The following is a 6,881-nucleotide window of genomic DNA, read 5'->3' as shown; positions in this document are numbered from 1 at the left end:
CCAGCTGTAAATGGGTTATGACTGAGATATCTTTACTAAATATTACAGTCAACCCAGCTGTAAATGGGTTATGACTGAGATATCTTTACCTAGTATTACAGTCAAGCCAGCTGTAAATGGGTTATGACTGAGATATCTTTACTTAATATTACAGTCAACCCAGCTGTAAATGGGTTATGACTGAGATATATTTACCTAGTATTACAGTCAACCCAGCTGTAAATGGGTTATGACTGAGATATCTTTACCTAGTATTACAGTCAACCCAGCTGTAAATGGGTTATGACTGAGATATCTTTACCTAGTATTACAGTCAATCCAGCTGTAAATGGGTTATCACTGACATATCTTTACTTAATATTACAGTTAAGCCAGCTGTAAATGGGTTATGACTGAGATATCTTTACCTAGTATTACAGTCAACCCAGCTGTAAATGTACAGTCTAGTAGATAGATAATTCTTTATTTTTAATAACACGTCATGTGACGGAATTAAACTCCAATGTTTATCATCATAAAATATGAATAACTATATAATTTTTCGTTTCCACTTCTGATACATATTCATGTACTTCATTAATCTCTTTATGGATTTCCAAGTATTTCCAACAGGATACGCCATTTTAAACCCCAAAATCCAAATAGCTTCTTGTTGGATTTTCGCACTGCCACTTATCTAGTCTGGATGAATTCCACCTCTGGAGGTAGATTTTTCTATCGGGATAATTTAGGTTATAACAGAATAAGTTCATTATCCAGATAAAACTGGATAGAACTGAATCACTTTTGTGAAAGGGGTATTACATAGCAATCAAAATTCCTATGAATGTTAAGAATACATTTAATGTTGACCAAAGCCTGAGGGGATGAAAATTGACTTCAATTATCTTTGAATAATTTCTTTCATTTCAATTACCATTTCTTCTCTTTAATAATTCATTGAGTTATGTCCCTTGCTGGATAAAATGGATCTCTATGTCCATCTGTCAAACTGATGCCTGTTCACTTAGCAAAGACATAAATTTAGCACTCATCATGGTTTTGTCTTCTGAACGAGTCCTTCTGTAGTAACATTAAAAAGTGTTTTTATGATTTTATATACTGAGAGTCTTTCTGTTTTAACATTAAAGATAGCTTGCAAGGCAAAGTAACATACGCCCACTGGCAGCTGTCAGAAATGATATGGATTTTCTCATATTGAAGAAGTTTATTAGTTTGAATTCAATTATATATATATATATGCCAATTATTAATGCTGAGTAATTCCACAAAATTTTTTAAAATCAATATCAATAACCCAAATACAACAAACAATTAAATCACACAACTCTAATCAAGGGCAAAAAAAACCAATTTGACACATTTTTCTTAAGTCAACAGCGATAACTCAAAAAACCGTTTTATCAAAAATACGTCAAGTTAGAACTTGTCTGAGATTTTATCAATTCCAATAATCACACAAAGTTTCATCAGAATCAGTTGAAAAATGTAGCTTCTATTATGCTCATGAACACATTTCGACACGTTTTTACAAAGTCAAGGGCAATAACTCTAAAACCGTTCATTGAAAATGCGTCAAGTTAGAACTTGTCCGAGATCTTATCACACCAAGTTTCATCAGAATCGGTTGAAAACTGTAGCTTCAATCCTGCTCACGAACAATTTTTAACAAATTTCAAGGCGTTCTAAGTCAAGGGCAATATCTCAAAAACTGTTCATCAAAAATTCGTCAAATTCGAACTTGACCAAGATCTTATCAATCTAAAGCATCACACCAAGTTTTATCAAAATAAGAAGAAAACTGTAGTCAACAGGGGTGACGACAATATACGACATATTCATGTGGGCATATCTATAAAGCTAAAATTCATTGGGAGGGACGTGTGACTGTTGTGATCTTGTCCACTACACAAAGTGTTATTTAGTAATACAAAGAAGCTGAAACAAAAACACAAAAAAAATGGCTTACCTATTTTGTAAAAACATCCATCCAGAGCAAAACTGGCACTTTTACACTTTTTAAAATGTCTAAATGGTGAGGTGGATTTATCCACTTTTTTCCCTTCTTCCAATTGATCCATTTTGATGATTAAAGATCCAGATTAACACATATTTATATATATATGTTCATTTATCAAATGTTTAATTCAACTATTGAGTTTCCAAATTCCAATTTACACTTGAAAAGTTATAGAATGATTTAACTATCTATTTTGTCGAGTTCATTGATCTCTTAAATATCACAGCTTTAAACATAAATTCATCAGCAGGAGAATTTACTTCACAAATTTTAGGATTACTTCCGCTCACCAAAAATGATGTCAACAAAAACCTGTAGAATTGCATTTAAAAGGAGAAATGATTATCCTGTGTATCCTGTTATTTGTATTTTGAAATTATTCAACGCACTCACTTTAAAGATTCATACCATTTCAAAATGACTCTAAGATTTGTGTTATCTGCCTTATGCCTGATGTTGTCATCAAAGCCCTACACGTCTATCCTTAGTTGTATAAATAAACCAATAAACCAATATGCTGGTAATAACTTCCTTGCATAAAAATGTATCTCATTTGATGTCACACAGAACTTCAGAATTTAATAATAGGTCCAAACATAGCAGTGAGACAACCTAGAGAAGTTAAGATATCAATGAGCCAACTTAAGGGTCGTAATACATCAGTAAACCAACCTAGAAGATGTACCATACTGTAAAAAGAACATCAGTTAGCCAACCTAAAGGGTGTTAAGACATCAGTTTGACAGCCTAGAAGGTTTAAAGACAAGCCAACCGTGAGGCTATAAAAGCATTAGGAAGCCATCCTGGAGGATGTAAACTAAACACAATTCCATAACCATCAATATGGACAAAAACTTCCATAATCACTCTTGAAAAACCAAATCAATTGAAAACAGCATTGAGTTAGACTACTTGGAGGGTCTGATGTTGGAGATACTAATATACCATCTTCAAGTTACCATCTTGTCAAAATGTACTATCCTAGGAGCGGTATTTTTATGTCTAGAAGATATATTTAAAAAATACTTTCTATCTAAATACAAACATATTTGACAACACAAGAACATATTTCACAATTCATTTATCCTTTAAGCCAACCTAGATGATGTAACATTCAGAATAATGTCTTCTGTTTAATAACAAATTATTTTATAACATAAACAAATATTTTCAGTGTTCATTTATTCTTTAAGCCAACCTAGATGATGTAACATTCAGAATAATGTCTTCTATTTAATAACAAATTATTTTATAACATAAACAAATATTTTCAGTGTTCATTTATCCTTTAAGCCAACCTAGATTGATGTAACATTCAGAACAATGTCTTCTATTTAATAACAAAATTATTTGAGGACTGGAGAGAAGAGTTTGTGTGATAAAACTGTAAGTGAATTAGATTCGTTAGTCCAGTGATTAATATATTGTACAAGAACTGTCAGAGATACGATCCAATTTCAATCTTCAACAAGTCAATAAAACAATCAATTTCTTTATTCACTGTCAACCTAGCACATCTAGGTCTTAGGGGGATTCAAACCAGGATAAGAATTCTTAACCCTGTTTCACACAATTTTAATTGAATTAAAAACCAAGTTTAAAAAAATAATGAGGTGGGCCAGAATTGGAACGGTTCTCAGAATACTTAACCATTTATATTACACACAATTCATCTGTTCTGTTTGAGAACCATTCTGAGAACGGATACATTTTGTAAGGGATTTTTAACATATACAGCCTTAATATATCTGAGTTAGGTATTAGGGGGTGAAGGCCAAGGGATAGGGTTAGCATTCCAATTTGTCCCTGAAAACTTTTTACCTGTCTAAAATACACTCATGGGGTTTCTTTAAAATTCCTTTTTAAGCTGTGAGTTTGAACTTTGACATTTAAGCTAAGCTTGTCAACACTTTGACATTTATAATAGGTTAAAAGATTTTCACAAAAACCTGTCACTTAAAAATAAACTTAAAACTTAAGTTGTAAGATTTCAATTGAGATAGACAAACAAAACTGGTTGAGGTGAATTCTTACAAGTCAGGCTTCAAATGAAATGGAGTTTTACATCCTACTTTTCCACAACTGATTGGGAAAATGAAGAAGGGCAATGCCATGCAGTTTGCAGTATCCTACTCATTTTTGATTTGCCATCTCAAAAGTAGCATGTGCCTTCACATCATGCATATTCATTTTCAAAAAAATTATCATGTTTGTCAAATATTCTCTCAAAGGCAAATTCACAATGGTAAGCTATATCAAACTTTGTCTTATACCTTGACAGCAAAATAACCATTGTTCTAGTATCACAGAATGCAGTTATTCAATTCAGTATTATGCTAAGGAATACAGCAAAACTGATTGGCTGTATTTGCTAGCAAATAATCAAATCATATCACTGTATTAGTGATGCCAGTAAAAGCCCATTGAAATTAAGTTATTAGGCAAAGTTCGTAATAGCTTGACATTGTGAACATGTGTCAAAGTCTTCACATTCCAACAATAATCTAATTATATTTGCATTACTTGTGTTATTATTGAATTTGAACAATAAGAGTAACAATTAAAGTGAAGGACAGCTATTAAAGATAGTGGACCACAGCCATATACGCTCACCACAGCATGCAGATGGTAAATATTCAAGATTTTGGGGCAAGGGCAATAACTCTGCTTCTAACGGTCGAAAATAGCTGAAATTCAAACTTGATCTTTTTTTTATGAATATGTATACACATACCGAATTTCATTTGATTCCATCAAAAATCTAGTTTTTAGAGCGTTTACAAGCAAATGGTGATGGACGGACGGACCTTCATTTTATGAATATGTATGCACATACTAAATTTCATTTGATTCCTTCAAACACTCTAGTTTTTAGAGCGTTTACAAGAAATTGATGTTGATAGGAGCACTTACTGTAAAGAGGTTAAAGGGCGATAACTCTTCATAACTGACGTAAGACGCCTATATCTTGAAAAAGCCTTAAAATTTCTCAGAAGTAAACTAAACTTTCTCAAACCTTTCGATTTAGGTCCAATAACATCCATTTTAAATTTCATCAAAATCGGTTGAAATCGGTTGGGGCAAGGGCAATAACTCTGCCTCTAACGGTCGAAAATAGCTCAAATTCGGACTTGATCTTCGTTTTATGAATATGAATGCACATACTGAATTTCATTTGATTCCATCAAAAAATCTAGTTTTTAGAGTGTTTACATGCAAATGTTGACGGACGGACGGGGGTGCAGGAATTTAATTGATCAAGGGTAATAACTCAGCAACTCACAGATGAATTATCTTGAAAATTAAACACATCAAAATTTTACCAATATATAATATACACATCATCAAAATTACAGCATGTGTAAAGAGCAACATTCAATATGGTAGACTTAATTCACAATCAAACAAACTAATACAATATGGGCACATCTGCATCATCAAAAAAAAACCCTTTTAGTCCATGCAAAAATATATCACACTTTTTTTACAGAAAAGAAAAATGAACAGAGTAAGTTGATGACGTAGAACACGAATAGAATTTTGAAATATTTTAAGTCTTTTCATGCAATGAATTGGCTTTTTTAGATTTCAACATAGAACTCCATTGTGTGTACAATTTTTTTCCCTCTCAATCATAATTTTCGCTTTATATTCAGACAGGAATAATTTCTTTTTCAAAATATACATCATAAAGGCATAATAACCTGAAGACATTTATGTCATTTTGAAATTTCAACAGTTTCTGTCCTATTGTTACCAGAATATAACTCATAAAGACATAATCAACATTCACATAAGACAACTTGAGGAGCAATATTCAAGTTTTTATTTTTAGCTTAGATATTCATTTGACAACTTGAAATAACGATTAGATTTTATTGCAGCTGTTAAATATTAACACCAATGGTAAATCATGTAAAACATGTAACACATACTGTTAATCAATGTTAAAGGGATAGAACCATCTAGATATTACATCTATCACATGATAGAACTCAACTTTCACTATCTGTAACATTTATCAGATTCAAAATTCAAAGGTTTCAATACAGGTAAGTTAATTAAAATTAGATCATAATTTTTCATTTTAATATACTTCTACTGCATTGTAATCCAACAAATTTTCTACCAATATCTTGTTCTAATGACGCTATTATTCACCTAAAGCATTTCATGAAGAACCAGTTCTTGATGTGACAGACTCTTTGGGTTTGCTATCTAATACTTAGTCATCATTTTCAAGAAACAAAATTTAAAATAATGTTATTAAAATCTAACATCAAGCCTATTATGAAGTTGTCTTATACCTTATACCCTCTGATTGGATTGTATGCCAGCGAATACAGCCAATCAGAACCCTCAACATAGAGATTACGGCTTAAAGTTAACAGTCTTGCTGTCAAGAATTCTGATTGATTGTATTTGCAAGCGTATAATCCAATCAAAACGTTGAATTTACAAAATTATCTGATACAAGTGGCTATTGCAGTCAAGGTATAAGATGAAGTTTGTAATAGCTTGACATTGTGTAGATTGTCCTCATCAGGAATATCAAAATAACAATAGAAGTAATTTTTTCAATAAATCAGTCGCCACATCACTAATTTATAAATCCATTCATAAATTCACAGAAACTCTTTTGAGCGTAATAAAGTCATTAATTGGCAATGACAACTCTGTCATTGATAGGTTAATTTATAGCCAGCTCTTCAATAGAAAAGGTCAATTATGGTGGTTTACGATAAAAAATTTCAATTATCTTTTGAATATAGATCTGTCACTCATTATAAGAACGACCAGACACTTTTCCATGTCAAACTCCAAAAACCTGCGTCACTGACAAGATGATCCTCTTTTTAAT

The sequence above is a fragment of the Lottia gigantea genome (assembly GCF_000327385.1).
Source record: "Lottia gigantea unplaced genomic scaffold LOTGIsca_129, whole genome shotgun sequence".
Classification (NCBI taxonomy): domain Eukaryota; kingdom Metazoa; phylum Mollusca; class Gastropoda; family Lottiidae; genus Lottia; species Lottia gigantea.
This window is presented reverse-complemented; position numbering follows the sequence as displayed.